The sequence below is a fragment of the Saccopteryx bilineata genome, chromosome 9 (assembly GCF_036850765.1).
Source record: "Saccopteryx bilineata isolate mSacBil1 chromosome 9, mSacBil1_pri_phased_curated, whole genome shotgun sequence".
NCBI lineage: Eukaryota > Metazoa > Chordata > Mammalia > Chiroptera > Emballonuridae > Saccopteryx > Saccopteryx bilineata.
In genome coordinates this window covers 47,051,955-47,070,093 of record NC_089498.1, presented here as the reverse complement: position 1 = coordinate 47,070,093, position 18,139 = coordinate 47,051,955, and the positions used below count along the sequence as shown (strand labels likewise).

General features: G+C 37.4%; 1 pseudogene; it reads right to left on the bottom strand.

Moving 5' to 3' along the window:
- Positions 1-296: 296 nt before the first annotated feature.
- On the bottom strand, positions 297-17,854 carry LOC136313622 (ADP-ribosylation factor-like protein 6 pseudogene; annotated as a pseudogene).
- Between the last annotated feature and the right edge of the window lie 285 nt (positions 17,855-18,139).

The window sequence follows — 18,139 nt, the reverse complement described above, 5'->3', positions numbered from 1 at the left end:
TAAAAATCTAATATACAATAATCACCCATGGTCCTTTATAAATATTTAAAGTTCTTTTTCACAAGTGTAACCACACTGCAGTCATACTGTAAACTAAGTTTTTAGAAGACAATTTAAGAAATAAAATGAAGACATAATTCACAATGAGATGGATTTTACTCAGACCTTAAACATTCTCATTACAATTAGTTTGACATTTACTAAGAAATTGATAATTCTGGGAAGTTTTTATGAGGATTTATCTTCACAAAATTAATGGTAACATTCATGTATCTGAAGTCCTATAGTCTTATAAAATTTATTAAGAGTCCATAAATGGAAACAGATTAGAAAGTGTTCTTAGATGCCCAAATGACTTAAAAAAAGTTTAACATATTCAGTTTGCCTTAAGATATGTTGCTTGAATTGGTAACTGTTGTTTCCAAGTACTATCTTTTCATGTCTTCACTGCCTGGATCAGATCTTGAAGCCAGTCTACACCTTCTTGCAATCCTTCTCCTTTTATGGCATCACTAGCACAAATATGCCATGGCTTATCTTAAATGTTCTCTAAACCCAGCAACTGGGACACTTTCACAGATGTCACTGCATCTCTAAGGTCCATTTTGTTTGCGAAGAATAAGATTGGTATGCGTCGGTGCTTAATATCTGGATGATTCAGAAGAGTATCAAGTTCTTCTTTGGCCACAGCCATTCTTAATCTGTCACTGCTATCAATGACAAAAATCATGGCTTGTCCATCTTTATAATAGTGTTCCCAGAGATTTCTGTATCTTCCTTGACCTGACATGTCAAACACTGTAAAAGACAAACTGGATGATTTGAACTTCTCTATGCTGAATCCTATTATTGAAACTATATCTTGAGATTGAGCATTTGCTGGTTTAAGTTTGTTAATGATTGTTGTTTTGCCACTATTCTTTGTTAATTTTCTTTCTTGAGGATCTATCTAGTGATGTTAGTGGGGTATTAAATTCCCCTACTATTATAGTATTGTTGTTGATCTCGCCCTTTATATCCATCAGAGTCTGCTTTATGTATTAAAGTGCTCTTATATTAGGTGCGTAGATATTTATATTAGTTATATCTTCCTGTTGGATTGCTCCCTTTATCATTATGTAGTGGCCTTCATTATTTCTTACTATATTCTTTGTTTTAAAGTCCATTTAGTCTGATATAAGTATTGCTACCCCAGCTTTTTTTCTTTTTTTTTTTTAAATAAATTTTTATTAATGGTAATGGGATGACATTAATAAATCAGGGTACATATATTCAAAGAAAACATGTCTAGGTTATTTTGTCATCAAATTATGTTGCAAACCCCTCGCCCAAAGTCAGATTGTCCTCCATCACCCTCTATCTAGTTCTCTGTGCCCCTCCCCCTCCCCCTAACTCTCTCCCTCCCTCCTTCCCATGTCCTCCCTCCCCCCCACCCTTGGTAACCACCACACTCTTGTCCATGTCTCTTAGTCTCATTTTTATGTTCCACCAATGTATGGAATCATGTAGTTCTTGTTTTTTTCTGATTTACTTATTTCACTCCTTATAATGTTATCAAGATCCCACCATTTTGCTGTAAATGATCTGATGTCATCATTTCTTATGGCTGAGTAGTATTCCATAGTGTATATGTGCCACATCTTCTTTATCCAGTCTTCTATTGAAGGGCTTTTTGGTTGTTTCCATGTCTTGGCCACTGTGAACAGTGCTGCAATGAACATGGGGCTACATGTGTCTTCACGTATCAATGTTTCTGAGGTTTTGGGGTATATACCCAGAAGAGGGATTGCTGGGTCATAAGGTAGTTCTATTTGCAGTTTTTTGAGGAACCACCATACTTTCCTCCATAATGGTTGTACTACTTTACAGTCCCACCAACAGTGAATGAGGGTTCCTTTTTCTCCACAGCCTCTCCAACATTTGCTATTACCCGTCTTGTTGATAATAGCTAATCTAACAGGAGTGAGGTGGTATCTCATTGTAGTTTTGATTTGCATTTCTCTAATAACTAATGAAGCTGAGCATCTTTTCATATATCTGTTGGCCATTTGTATCTCTTCCTGGGAGAAGTGTCTGTTCATGTCCTCTTCCCATTTTTTTATTGGATTGTTTGTTTGTTTGTTGTTGAGTTTTATGAGTTCTTTGTAAATTTTGGATATTAGGCCCTTATCTGAGCTGTCGTTTGAAAATATCAGTTCCCATACAGTTGGCTGTCTGTTTATTTTGATATCAGTTTCTCTTGCTGAGCAAAAACTTTTAATTCTGATGTAGTCCCATTCATTTATCTTTGCCTTCACTTCTCTTGCCATTGGAGTCAAGTTCATAAAATGTTCTTTAAAACCCAGGTCCATGATTTTAGTACCTATATCTTCTTCTATGTACTTTATTGTTTCAGGTCTTATATTTAGGTCTTTGATCCATTTTGAATTAATTTTAGTACACGGGGACAGGCTGTAGTCGAGTTTCATTCTTTTGCATGTGGCTTTCCAGTTTTCCCAACACCATTTGTTGAAGAGGCTTTCTTTTCTCCATTGTGTGTTGTTGGCCCCTTTATCAAAGATTATTTGACCATATATATGTGGTTTTATTTCTGGGCTTTCTATTCTGTTCCATTGGTCTGAGTGTCTATTTTTCTGCCAATACCATGCTGTTTTGATTATCGTGGCCCTATAATATAGTTTAAAGTCAGGTATTGTAATGCCCCCAGCTTCATTCTTTTTCCTTAGGATTGTTTTGGCTATTCGGGGTTTTTTATAGTTCCATATAAATCTGATGATTTTTTGTTCCAGTTCTTTAAAAAATCTCATAGGGATTTTGATGGGAATTGCATTAAATTTGTATATTGCTTTGGGTAATATGGCCATTTTGATTATATTTATTCTTCCTATCCAAGAACAAGGAATATTTTTCCATCTCATTGTATCTTTTTTGATTTCCCTTAACAATGCTTTGTAATTTTCATTATATAGGTCCTTTACGTTCTTTGTTATGTTTATTCCTAGGTATTTTATTTTTTTTGTTGCAATCATGAAGGGGATTATTTTTTTGAGTTCGTTTTCTAATATTTCATTGTTGGCATATAGAAAGGCTATGGACTTGTGTATGTTAATTTTGTATCCTGCGACCTTACTGTATTGGTTTATTGTTTCTAATAATCTTTTCGTGGAGTCCTTCGGGTTTTCGATGTATAGGATCATATCATCAGCAAAAAGTGATACCTTTACTTCTTCTTTTCCAATATGGATGCCTTTTATTTCTTTGTCTTGTCTGATTGCTCTGGCCAGAACTTCTAGCACCACGTTGAATAAGAGTGGAGAGAATGGACAACCCTGTCTTGTTCCTGATTTAAGGTAGAAAGTCCTCAGTTTTATGCCGTTTAATAGGATGTTGGCTGATGGTTTATCATATATGGCCTTTATCATGTTGAGATATTTTCCTTCTATACCCATTTTGTTGAGAGTCTTAAACATAAAATTGTGTTGTATTTTATCAAAAGCCTTTTCTGCATCTATTGATAAGATCATGTGGTTTTTGTTCTTTGTTTTGTTGATATGGTGTATTACGTTAACCGTTTTGCGTATGTTGAACCATCCTTGAGATTCTGGGATGAATCCCACTTGATCATGATGTATTATTTTTTTAATATGTTGTTGTATTCGGTTTGCCAGTATTTTGTTTAGTATTTTAGCATCTGTATTCATTAGAGATATTGGTCTGTAGTTTTCTTTCTTTGTGCCATCCTTGCCTGGTTTTGGTATGAGGGTTATGTTGGCCTCATAAAATGTGTTTGGAAGTATTGCTTCTTCTTCAATTTTTTGGAAGACTTTGAGTAGAATAGGAACCAAGTCTTCTTTGAATGTTTGATACAATTCACTAGTATAACCGTCTGGGCCTGGACTTTTATTTTTGGGGAGATTTTTAATAGTTTTTTCTATTTCCTCCCTGCTGATTAGTCTGTTTAGGCTTTCTGCTTCTTCATGACTCAGTCTAGGAAGGTTGTATTGTTCTAGGAATTTATCCATTTCTTCTAGATTGTTGTATTTGGTGGCATATAATTTTTCATAGTATTCTACAATAATTCTTTGTATATCTATGATGTCAGTGGTGATCTCTCCTCTTTCATTTTGGATTTTATTTATTTGAGTCCTGTGTCTTTTTTCCTTGGTGAGTCTTGCCAAGGGTTTGTCAATTTTGTTGATCTTTTCAAAGAACCAGCTCCTTGTTTTATTGATTTTTTCTATAGTTTTTCTGTTCTCTATTTCATTTATTTCTGCTCTGATTTTTATTATCTCCTTTCTTCGGCTGGTTTTGGGTTGTCTTTGTTCTTCTTTTTCTAGTTCCTTAAGGTGTGAAGTTAAGTGGTTTACTTCGGCTCTCTCTTGTTTGTTCATATAGGCCTGAAGTGATATGAACTTTCCTCTTATTACTGCTTTTGCTGCATCCCAGAGATTCTGATATGTCGTATTTTCATTTTCATTTGTCTGTATATATCTTTTGATTTCTGCGCTTATTTCTTTTTTGACCCATTCATTTTTTAGAAGTATGTTGTTTAGTTTCCACATTTTTGTGGGTTTTTCCCCCTCTTTTTTGCAGTTGAATTCTAGTTTCAAGGCTTTATGATCAGAAAATATGCTTGGTACAATTTCAATTTTTCTAAATTTGCTGATATTGTCTTTGTGGCCCAACATATGGTCAATTCTTGAGAATGTTCCATGTACACTAGAGAAAAATGTATACTCTGTCGCTTTGGGATGAAGTGTCCTGTAGATGTCTATCATATCCAGGTGTTCTAGTATTTCGTTTAAGGCCACTATATCTTTATTGATTCTCTGTTTGGATGACCGATCTAGAGCTGTCAGCGGTGTATTGAGGTCTCCAAGTATGATTGTATTTTTGTTAGTTTTTGTTTTAAGGTCAATAAGTAGCTGTCTTATATATTTTGGTGCTCCTTGGTTTGGTGCATATATATTAAGGATTGTTATGTCTTCTTGATTCAACTTCCCCTTAATCATTATGAAATGACCATTTTTGTCTCTGAGTACTTTTTCTGTCTTGTAGTCAGCATTATTAGATATGAGTATTGCTACGCCTGCTTTTTTTTTGGGTGTTGTTTGCTTGGAGTATTGTTTTCCAGCCTTTCACTTTGAATTTGTTTTTATCCTTGTTGCTTAGATGTGTTTCTTGTAGGCAGCATATAGTTGGATTTTCTTTTTTAATCCATTCTGCTACTCTGTGTCTTTTTATTGGTAAGTTTAATCCATTTACATTTAGTGTAATTATTGACACTTTTGGGTTCCCTACTGCCATTTTATAAATTGCTTTCTGTTAGTTTTGTATCTAGTTTGATTCTTCTCTTTTGTTTTTCTATCATTTGTTTTTGTTTGTTTGTGTTCCATACTTCTTTCCTCTGTTGCTACCTTTTTTAAGTCAAGTGTTTTTGGGGTGGTTTTTTTAAGGGTGGTTACCATTAAGTAATGAAAAGGGTACCTACCATATTCATTGTAGTACCCTATCTTATAAGTATTTCTGCACTTCATCATCCTTTGCTACTGTTAATCTCCATCCTCTCCCCCCTTTTTTTCCTTTGTTGTCACAGTTTAAGTTTGGTTTTATTGTGTTCTTGGTGGAGCTGTTACTTGTGGTGTTGTTTTCTTTTGTTCTTTGAATCTGGTTGGAAAACCCCCCTTAGTATTTCCTGGAGTGGGGGCTTTCTGTTGATAAATTCTCTCATCTTTTCTGTATTTGTGAATGTTTTTATATCTCCTTCATACTTGAAGGATAGCTTTGATGGGTATAGTATTCTTGGCTGAAAGTTCTTCTCTTTCAGGGCTTTAAATATTGGGGTCCACTCTCTTCTAGCTTGTAGAGTTTCTGCTGAGAAATCTGATGATAATCTAATAGGCCTTCCTTTATATGTTGTACTCTTCTTTTCCCTGGCTGCCTTGAGAATTTTTTCTTTGTCATTGGTTTGTGTCATCTTTATTATGATGTGCCTTGGAGTGGGTTTGTTGGGGTTAAGAAAACTTGGTGTTCTGTTTGCTTCTTGAATTTGAGGCTTTAGTTCCTTCCACAGGCTTGGGAAGTCCTCGTCTATTATTTGTTTGAGTATATTCTCCATTCCATTTTCTTTCTCTTCTCCCTCTGATATACCTATTATTCTTATGTTATTCTTTCTGATGGAGTCAGACAATTCCTGTAGGGCTTTCTCGTTTTTTATTATTTTTGAGTCTCTTTCTTCTTCTCTCTGTTGTGCCTCAAGTTGTTTGTCTTCTATTTCACTAATCCTATCTTCAATCTGGGCTGTTCTGTTGGCTAAGCTTGTTACCTCGTTTTTCAGCTCGTGAATTGAGTTTTTCATTTCTGTTTGATTTGTTTTTATAGTTTCAATTTCCTTGGTAATATATTCTTTGTGTTCATTGAGTTGTTTTCTGATCTCCCTATATTGCCTTTCTGTGTTTTCTTGTATATCTCTGAGTATTTTTAAGATTTCTAGTTTAAATTCTCTGTCATTTAGCTCCAAGGCTTCCAATATGTTAAGTCTTTTCTCCATAGATTTTTCCACATCTATTTGTGTTACCTCTCTTTCTTTTGTATCCATAATATTCGATTTCCTCTTTCTTATCGGCATCTGAGGGTGGTCTTATTGATAGCACTAATTAGAATTAATAAAGAGGAAAAAGTAGAAAAAAAAAAAAGGGTATAACACCCCCACAAAAAAAAAAACAGTAATAATTTATTATTTCCCCCTTTTTTTCTCTCTTCTCTTTCCCTCCTCTCCCCTCCTCAGGGAAATATCGTGCCTATAATGGAGGGCCTGATTTGGGGTGAAGAATTCAAGGGGCAAAAAAAAAGGGAGTAGGGACCTACTAAATGCAAAAAAAAAAAAAAAAAAAAAAAAGGAAGAAAATCTTAGACAAGCATAAGATGATTTGCTTGTAAGTGATGGTCAACTAAGAGATATAATGGGAGGGATAAGAGGGAACCAGAAAAAAGGACCAAAAAAGAATAATAAAGAAGAAAAAATAAAAATAATATGTAAAAATCTGTTGTATTAAGTGGAGCAAAGACTAAATACAATGGAGACCTTGGGTTGGGAGGACCCAAAATGCCACAAAATTAAACAAACAAGAAAAAAAAATAAAAACAAAAGCAAAAAAGAGAAATAAAGCCAAAAAAAAGCCTTGAGTCCCAAATTAACTAATTTGTTCGTGATTGAGGATTATATGGGAGGAAAGTAAAATGAGAAAAGAAAAAACGAATAGAAAGGAAAAAAATAAGAAAAAGATAAAAACGAAGGAAGAAATAAAATAGGAAGAGAAAAAAACAAAATAAAGCAAGACAAAAAAATAAAAAAGAGGAGAGAGTGAGAGTTAAGTGTTTTGGAGTATAACCCTAAAGGAGGGTGAGGATGAAGAAAAAAAATAAAATGCAACACTCATGGGTAGTGTAGTTCAAGAAAGGGGAAGCATAAGATGGGCAGAGAATAGAAGGACCGAGGTGGAGGAAATAAAGGTAATAAGATAGAAGAAACAAACAACAACAACAAAAAAATTAGTGGATCAAGTTGTAAAGTCTGTGGGTTTTTCTTGATTTTGAGAGGTTAACTTCTTCCTTTTTCTTTTCTCTCCCTCTTCCTAGTCGGTGACTCTGTACCCCAGGCTCTGCCCCTGTGTCACTCTTAGGTAGGGATTTGCAGTTGATGGGATTCTATGGCAATGTCATATAATTGGCTTTAGTCTTGCTGGAGGTAAAGGCTTGTTGGCGTTTGCAGGGTCCAACGATGAGAGAGTTTGCTTTCCTGGATTCTCTCTCCTAGTCCCCCCTTTCTGAATTAGCAGCCTGGTGATCCAGCTATAAGGCTGCAACTGCTTCTGCCTGGGGAGTAAGAGGCTCAAAGAGCTGGGAAATCCCCACTCTATCCCCACTCAGTGCAAGGCTTTGGGAAAGGCTCTGAGAGTCAGGGCCTCCAGTGTAATCAGGCGGGGGTGGGAGTCAATTGTTGTCAAGGTGACTGTTCAGCGCCTATCATTCAGTTGGACCTCTCAACCCAGGCTTTCCACACTTTGTAGCCTGTTTTTGCAGGGAAGAAGAGGCACTAGTCTCTGCTTACGACTAGTGTAGTATAGACCTTATTATCTGCCAAGTCCTTCTTGTTAGCGTTTATCCCTGAATATGGAGGCTCTATCAATCAGAAGTTGCCCCCGCCCCTTTAGCGAGAGGCACTAAAAAATACCACGCCTCTTGTCTTGGATCGCTGAACTGAGAGAGATCTTATCAATTAGAACCGAGGGTGCGCAGATTTCATGGGTTAAGCTAATTTCAGTTATTGGGTCGCAGCTGTGCTTCCGAAGGTATTTTAGGCTGCCTGCGCGTGCCCCTCCCCCAACGCTTGATTGTTAGCTTGAATGGCTGGGTGAGGTGCCCCGCCCACGGAGAGAATCTCCCAAGCCTCTCCCGCTAGCCCCGCCGCTGGCGGCTGGACCGCACCAGGCGCAGGATAATGGAGCCCCCTGGTTGTGCGGGCCAGCAGGGCGCCCTGGGCGCGTGGAATGCCCAAGGCACGTGCGCGAATAGGGCGCTCCGGGCACCGGTGGCCGGCGACCCCCACTCGCTGTGTGCGGGCTGCTGGGAACATCAGCGGTGCTCAACCGGACCGGGCGCGCGCGCGGCTGCTCGCGGCGGCTCGCGGTGGCGGCTTGTGGCGGCCGCTCGCGGTGGCGGCTCGCGGGGGCTCGCGGCGGCTCGTGGGGGCTCGCGGCGGCTCGTGGTTCCCAAGTATATGGGCTGACTCACCACAGGCGCACTTCCTTGAGGTTTGAAAGAACGTCCCTGTGGTAGATTCCTCCACACCCTCGTCTCTCAGATTCAAGTGATAACAGTCCATTCGCTTTCAGTTTGTGTGGAACTCCGGAATGCTCCGAGGATAAATTTTTCTGTTTCTAGTTGATAAATTTGTTGTGATTTAGGGGAGAGCTGTCGGATGCGCTGCTCACGGCGCCATTTCCATGACGTCACTCCAGGTCCTGTTTTCTTATCCATGTAGCTACCCTATGTCTTTTGAATGGACCATTTAATATATTTACATTTAAGGTTATTATTGATATGTAGTTGTTTATTGCCATTTTATTCTTTAAAGCTGTATTTCTCTTTTGTTATATTCTCTTCCCACTTTGATCTGTTTACACCATGCCCCTTAACATTTCCTGCAGCATTGGTTTGGTTTTAATGAATTCCTTGAGGTTTTTTTTCTGTCTGGGAAGCTTTCTATTTCTTCTTCAATTTTAATTGATAGCCTTGCTGGATAAAGTAGTCTTGGTTGTAGGTTCTTGTTCTGCATTACTTTAAATATTTCTTGCCATTCCCTTCTGGCCTCAAGTATTTCTGTTGAGAAGTCTGATGTCATCCTTATAGGGGCTTTTTTGGAGGTGATGGCCTTTTTTTCTCTAGCAGCTTTTAATATTTTCTCTTTATCACTTAGTTTTGGTAATTTAATTATGATGAGTCTTGGTGTAGGTTTCTTTGAGTTTCTCTTTAATGGAGTTCTCTATGCTTCTTGAACTTGTGAGAGTTTTTCTCCTGCATTAATTTAGGGAAGTTTTCAGCTATAATATGATTGAACAAAGTCTCTATCCCTTGTTCTTGCTCTTCTTCTTCAGGAACCCGTATAATGCAGATGTTATTTCTCTTTATGTTGTCACAGAGCTCTCTAAGAGTTTACTCAGACTTTCTGAGTCTCTTTTCTTTTTTCTTCTCTGCTTTCATGCCTTCATTCCAGTTGTCCTCCAACTCACTGATTCGATCCTCAGCTTCATTCATCCTGTTTTTAATTCCTTCCATTGTGGTCTTCATTTCTGATATTGTATTTGTCATCTCCGACTGATTCTTTTTTAATATTTCAATATCATTTTTTATACTTGCTATTTCTTTATTTAGGTGATCGTAATGACCATCCATTTTTTTTTAAGATCCCTAAGCATCCTTACAATTATTATTTTGAACTCCACATCTGGAAGTTTGGTTATTTTTATATCACTCAGTTCATTTCCTGGATGTTTCTCCTGTGATTTCATTTGGATTGCACTTCTCTGTCTCCTCATTATATCTGTGTATTTGGGTGTTTTGTTTGTAGAGCAGGTTGAGTCTAGGCTTGGTGTTCTTTGCCTCCAGTTTTAAATTGTGTTATTTCTAGGTCTTCTTGGGTTGGCCTCAGCTATTATTTGTAATCCACTTTTAGATTTGAGATGCTTTGAAGTCTTGATTTGTTTGTTTTCTTAACATGTGATTGTCTTGTTTGTTTATCTCAGCAGAGGACTTATTTGAAACTGTATCCAGGAATGTGGTGGGTGTAACCTGAGGCTCTGAAGTCCTCTTCTGCCAGTTAATCTCTCTGGGGGCAGGTTGATTTCTCAGCTTCAGTAAGAGGAGGTGTATCTCAAATCTCCATGGAGACCTGAGTTACTGCCCCTCCCCCACACTTCTTGTTTACAGCTGTGTCTTGTTGTGCTGATTGAAGCTGGAGAGATTTCTGGAGATCTGTGAACTGGAAGCATTTTGTATTTCACTTTGTGGAAAGATCAGCCCCTCCTCCAGCTATGGCTGCCTTTACCACTGAGTGAGTCAGCTTTTCAGGTCCCCTGCATTCCTCTACCCCTCACCATCTGTCTCTCTTTCTCCCCTTTCTTTTTGGAAAACAAGCTGGCCTTTTCAACACACCTCGTTCCCTGGTCGCCAGACAAGTGGCTGTGAGCAGTAATTATTGCTCTTTTCCTTGGAGTGTGATTTCTTATGGGCTCTCAGCCTCACCCCTCACCCTGTTCCTGTAAGCAGGGGTGATTCAGGCGCTCCCTACCAGGTTTGTTGTGGCTTCTTCTTTGTTCCTTGGTTTTTGAGAGCTAATCTTGTAGTCCAGATTTGGTTTTTCATGCTGATTCTTTATAAATTAATTTATAAACCAGTTTGGTGGTGTTAGCTGGGAGTCTGTGCATCTGCCTACTCCACTGCCACCTTCCCGTCTCTCAACCCAATCTTTTAAAGTACTGGAAGGGAGAAATTACCAGCCAAGAATACTATATCAATCAATGTAGTCCATCAAATATGAAGGAGAAATAAAAACTTTTGCAGACATACAGAAGCTGAAGGAATTATCACCAGAAAACTTTTACTATACGAAATACTCCAGAGGGCTATTCTACCAAATACAAAGAACAAAACTGAAAGTGATTCATCAAGTTTACAATATAAACAAGTATAATCTGTGATAACAATAACATAAAAGGGGAGAAGATAAAGGTCTAAAGTAACAAGGGAGGATGAAGTGCAGAACCACCCATAAGACAAAGGACTCATACATATGAAACTTTTTTACTCAATAACTTAATTGTAAACACCTATGAAAAATACAAAATTGAAATACATAACTTTAAAAAAGATAAAATAAAAAAAAGAAACATTGCACACAACAACAAAAACACACTGACAGAAACACAGAGGAAAAGAACCAAAGAAACACAGAGCTATCAGAAAACAAAACATAAAGTGGCTGTAGAAAATCCTCATATTTCAATAATTACCATAAATTTGAATGTACTAAATTCACAAATAAAGAGGCACAGAGTAGCAGATTGTGTCAAACAGCAAAACCCAAACATATGCTGCCTTCAGGAGACACATCTAAGCTTCAAGAACAAAAACAGAGGCAGATTAAGGTCAGTTGAGGCCCCAGGTGCAGAAGAAAATGTTGGGCCTCTTACATTAGAAAAATAATGTAAACTTAGGGTCTTGCAGAACCCTATAGAAGTCAGGGCCCTGGGCACATGCCCAGTGTGCCCATCGTTAAATGAGCCTCTGGATAAAAGTAAGCTCGAAGTGAAAGGTTGGAAAATGATTCCCCAAAAAAATAATACCCAAAGAAAAGAACATATAGCCATACTCATATCTGACAATGCTGACTTAAAACAACAAAAATAACAAGAGACAAAGATAGACATTTTATAATAATAAAAGGGACATTGCATCAAGAAGATATAACACTTCTTAATATATATGCACCAAATCAGAGAGCGCCAATATATAAGACAGCTACCAACTCATCTAAAAATAAAAACAGACAGGCCTGACCTGTGATGGCGCAGTGGATAAAGCGTAAACCTGGAAATGTTGAGGTTGCCGGTTTAAAACCTTGGGCTTGCCTGGTCAAGGCACATATGGGAGTTGATGCTTCCTGCTCCTCCCCCCTTCTCTCTCTCTTTCTCTCCTCTCTATAATGAATAAATAAAATATAAAAAATAAATAAAAACAGACAAAATCAAAATCATGCTTGTTGATCTTAACACACCATTGACAGCTCTAGATAGATCGTCCAAACAGAAAATCAATAAACAAATATCAGCCTTGAATGACACACCAGACCAAATGGACATAATAGACATTAAAGAACATTTCATCCTGGAACATTAGATTATACATTCTTTTCCACAGTTCATGGAAAATTCTCAAGGATAGACCATATGTTGGGCCACAAAACTAACATTAACAAATTCAGGAAGACTGAAATTATACTGAGTATATTTTCTGACCATAAGGCTTTAAAATTAAAACTCAATAGCAAAAGGTAAGAAAAGAAACCCAGAAAAATATGGAGATTAAAAAACATACTTTTAAAAAGTCACTGGGTTAAAGATATAAAAGCAGAAATCAAAAGGTATATACAGACAAATAAGAATGACAACATGACAGCCTGACCTGTGGTGGCACAGCAGATAAAGCATCAACCTGTAACACTGAGGTCTCTGGTTTGAAACCCTGAGCTTCCTGGTCAAGGCACATATCAGAAGCAGCTAATACTGCTTCCTGCTCTTCCCCAACCTTTTCTTCTCTCTCTCTCTTTTCTCTTTAAAATCAATAAATAAAATCATTTAAAAAAAAAAGAATGACAACATGACATATCAAAATTTCTGGGATGCAACAAAAGTTGCAATAAGAGGGAAGTTTATATCATTACAGGCTTATATCAAGAAACAGGAGAGAAAGCAATCAATGAAAAACAAAAGCACTGCAACAGAAAATTGATGTTTTCCATCTTTCTCCTTTCCTGTCTATCTGTCCCTGGTTGTCCTTCTCTCTCTCTTTCTCTGTCTCTGTCAGAAAAAAAATAAGAGAGATCCCAAGTAAACAACCTAACATCACATCTTAAAGAACTAAAAAAATAAGAACAAAGGCAACCCAAAGTCAGCAGAAGAAAGGAAATAGTAAACATTAGAGCAGAATTAAATGAAACAAAGAGCAAATAAACTATAGAAAAAATTAATACAACAAACAGGTAGTTCTTTGAAAATATCAATAAAATGACAAACTCCTGCTTAAGGTCACAAAAAAATACCTTATATAAATAAAATTTTAAATAAAAGAGAATACATTATCGTAGACATCATAGATATACAAAGAACTATACAGGAATACTCTGAAAGATTATATGCCACCAAATTTAATGATCTAGAAGAAATAGATAAGTTCCTAAAACCATACAATTATCCCAGACTGAGTCACAAAGAAGTAGAAAACTGAAATAGACCCATAACCAAGAAGGAAATAAAAACAACTATCGGCCTGACCAGGTGGTGGTGCAGTAAATAAAGCGTCCAATTGGGATGCAGAGGACCCAGGTTCAAGACCCTGTGGTCTCCAGCTTGAGCACGGGCTCATCAGGTTTGAACAAAGCTCACCAGCTTGGACCCAAGGTCGCTGGCTTGAGCAAGGGGTTACTCAGTTTGCTGTAGTGCCATGGTCAGGGCACATATAAAAAAGCAATCAATGAACAACTAAGGTGTCGCAACAAAAAACTAATGATTTATGCCTCTTATCTCTCTCCATTCCTGTCTGTCTGTCCCTACCTATCCCTCTCTTATTCTCTCTCTCTCTCTGAAAAAAAAAATTTCTTTTTAACTATCAAACACTTCCCCCAAAAAAATCCAGAACCAGATAGCTACACTAGTGAATTCTATTAAACATTCAAAAAAAAGTTGGTACTTATCCTTCTCAAATTTTTTCAAAAAATAAAAAAAGAAGCAATATTCCCTAACACATTTATAAGGCCAACATAACCCTGATACCAAACCGAGGAAACGCCAACACACACAAAAAAACTACAGACCAGTATCTCCAGAAAACACAGATGCAAAACTACTAAACAAAATACTAGCAAATCAAATATAATAACACATTAAAAATATAATATATCATGGTCAACTAGGATTTATTACAAGAGCACAAAGATGGTTCAACATATATAAATCAACCAATATAATACACCACATCAACAAATCAAAGAACAAAAATCATACAATCTTATCAATAGATGCAGAAAAGGCATTCAATAAGATACAACATCAATTTGTTTAAAACATTTAATTTAAAGGGTATAGCAGGAAAGTAACTTAACATAATAAAGGCCATATATGACAAGCCATCAGCTAGTATTATTAAATGTTGAAAAAAATAAAGATTTTTCCTCTAAAATCAGAAATAAGACAAGGCTGCCCATGCTTTTGACTCTTATTTAACATAGTTTTAGCCAGAGCAATCAGGCAAAAGAAAGAAATAAAAAGCCATCCATATTGAGAAAGAAGAAGTAAAGATATAACTTTTTGAAGGAGACAGGAACCTGTATATAAAAAACCCCAACAACTCCACCAAAAACCTATTACAAACAATAAACCAATACAGTCAAGTTACAGAATACAAAATCTATTTACAAAAGTATACTGCTTTCCTATACACCAACAATGAAACTTCAGAAAATGAACTCCAAAAAACAAATCCTTTACAATTGCAATAACAAAAATTAAATGGCTAGAAATAATCTTAACAAAGGATGTAAATGACCTATATAATGAAAAGTATAAAACATTATTTGAAAGAATTGAAAAAGACACAATGAAATGGAAAAATATTCCATGTTCATGGATTGGAAGAATCAACATAGTTAAAATGGCCACATTACCCAAAACTATATACCAATTTAGTGCAATCCTCATGAAAATTTCAATACTGTTTTTTAAAGAAACAGCACAAAATATCACCAGCTATGTGCAAAACCATAAAAGCTCCACATTGCCAAAACAATCCTGAGAAAAAAGAATGAAGCTGGAAGTATCTCAATACCTGACTTCAAATTATACTACAGAGCCACAATCATTAAAACAGCATGGAATTGGCAAAAAATACACAGTCTAATGGGACAGAATAAAGAGCCCAGAAATATAACCACATACATATGGACAAATAATATTTGACACAAGAGCCAAAAATACGCAATGGAATAAAGTAAACCTCTTCAATAAATGGTGCTAGAAAAATTGGAAAGCCACATGCAATAGAATGAAATTTCACTAGTTTGTCCCTCCACACAAGAATTAATTCAAAATGGACCAAAGACCTAAATATGAGATCTGAAATAATAAATTACATAGAAGAAAACATAGGTACTAAACTCATAGACTTTGGTTGTAGAAAACAATTTATAAATTTGACCCCAAAGGCAAGGGAAGTAAAGGCAAAAGTAAATTTATGGGATTATATCAAGCTAAAAAGTTTCTCCACAGGAAAAGAAATTGATAACATAAAGGCAGTCAACCAAATGGGAAATAATACTTGCAAACAACAGCTCTGATAAGGAGTTAATATACAAAATATATAAGAACTCAAGGCCCTGGCTGGTTGGCTCAGTGGTAGAGCATCAGCCCAGCATGTGGGAGTCCCAAATTCAATTCCATCAAGCACACAGGGGAAGCGACCATCTACTTCTCCCCACCACCACCTCTCCCTTTCCTCCTCCCTCTTCTCCTCCCACAGCCATGTCTCGAATAAGCAAGTTGACCCTGGGCAGTGAGTATGGCACCATGGCCTCACCTCAGCTGCTAAAATAGCTCAGTTGCTGAACAACAGAGCAGTGGCCCCAAATGGGTAGAACATTAGGCCGAGACAGGGGTTGCCGAGTGGATCCCAATCGGGATGCATGCGGGAGTCTGTCTCTCTGATTCCCTGCCTCTCAATTAATTGCAAGGAAAAAAAAACTCACAAAGCTCAGCAACAAACAAGCAAACAATCCAATTAAAAAATGGGGAGAGGGCCTGACCAGGTGGTAGTGCAGTAGACAAAGCATCAGACTGGGATGCAGAGGACCCAGATTTGAAACCCCAAGGTTGCTGGCTTAAGCATGGGCTCATCTGGTTGGAGCAAGGCTCACCTAAGGTCGCTGGCTTGAGCAAAAGGTCACTCAGTTTGCTGTAGCCCCCCACTCAAGGCACATATGAGAAAGCAATCAATGAACAACTAAGATGCCACAAAAAAGAATTGATACTTCTCATCTCTCTCCCTTTCTCTCTGTCTGTTCCTCTTTCTGTCTCTCTCTGTCTCTGTCACAAAATATAAAAATGAAGAGAGGACCTGAACAAACACTTCTCCCAAGAAAACATACAAATGCCCAACAGATATGTGAAAAGATGCTCATCTACGCTAGCTACTTGAGAAATGCAAATCAAAACTACAATGAGATTATACCTCATACCTTTTAGATTGGCTGTTATCAACAAGACAGGTAGTAACAAGTGTTGGAGAGGCTGTGGAGAAAAGGGAACCCTTATTCACTGCTGGTGGGAATGTAAACTGGTACAGCCATTATGAAAAATAATATGGTGGTTCCTCAAAAATTTAAGAATAAAACTACCATATGACTCAGCATTCTCTCTTACATGTATCTACCTTTAAAATTGAAAACATTGGTACATAAAGACATATGTACCCCCATATTTATCTCAACATTACTCACAGTGGCCAAGACATGGATACAACCAAAGTGTCCCTTAATAGAGGATTGAATAAAAAAGAGGTGGTACATATATTCAATGGAATACTACTCAGCCATAAGAAATGATGACATATTGCCATTTACAACAACATACATGGACCTTGAGAACATTGTACTGGGTGAAATAAGTAAATCAGAAAAAGCCAAGAACTATGTGATTTTACAAATAGGTGGGATATAAAACTAATATTCATGGACATAGATAAAAGTGAAGTGGTTACCAGGGGGAGATGGTTTTGGGAGAAAGGATTGGGAAGGGGAGTATAGAGGGACAAGTATATGGTAACAAAGAGTGATCTGACATGAGTGGTGAGTACACAACACAATTAACAGATCAAATGCTATAGAGTTGTTTACCTGAAACCTATGTATTTTCATTGATCAATGTCACCTCATTAAATTTAATTTTCTAAATTAAAAAATGTAAAAATTTTAAAAATAATGACAAGTAAAAATTAAAAACCAGAAAAATCAAATATCAAAACAAAACTATACTCAAAAGAAAACAAAAACCCACAAGAAATAAGAAAAGGATAAAAATTTAAGAAAATGAAATTCAAAAGAGAAAAAAAAGGAAAAAAATTATTGTGAGGTTGTTCTATTTTACTCCATTAGGTGGCACTGTATTACAAGTTTTAGCTCTGTGAAATTCCTGGACTGGCCTCCACTGAGATGTTGCTGTGGCAATGGTGTAGGTGGGGCTACAGTTTATCGGTGGGTGAGGCTTGTTGTGAGGGCTTTATGGCTTTAGTAATGGTGATCTTAGATTTCTGGGCACTTTTCCCATGTCTCAATAGACCAGGGAACCAGACACAGAGCACCTCTGTTCTTCAGGGAAGAGATTGGATCTGGAGAGTTGACTGTGCGGTTTGTCTCTGCTCCTCTTTGTACCCCGTAAGGTGAGGGAGATGGGATCTTGAAGGCAGGGAGGCTGCACTTGGATTTCTCTCTGTGTGCTGAGAGCTGGTTGCCAGCAGACTGCAGAAACATTGTCTGTGACTCCTCCTTCTGCCACCATTTTGGTTTAGTGTCTTCCTCTCTGCTCCTCAATCTTACCATTCCTCCTGGAGGAAGGAGACCCAGTCATCTGGGTTTTTCCCTTCTTTGGAACCCCTGCAGACAACAACCAAGACAACAGGGCTTCCTTACTCTCAGTAGCTTCAGCAGACAAATACCCAGACAGTCCAAGCCTTCTTCCTTTTAGGAGCCCGAGCAGACAAAAATCTGGAAAATCTGGGCTTCCCTCCTTTCCAGAGCCCCAGTGAACAAAAATCC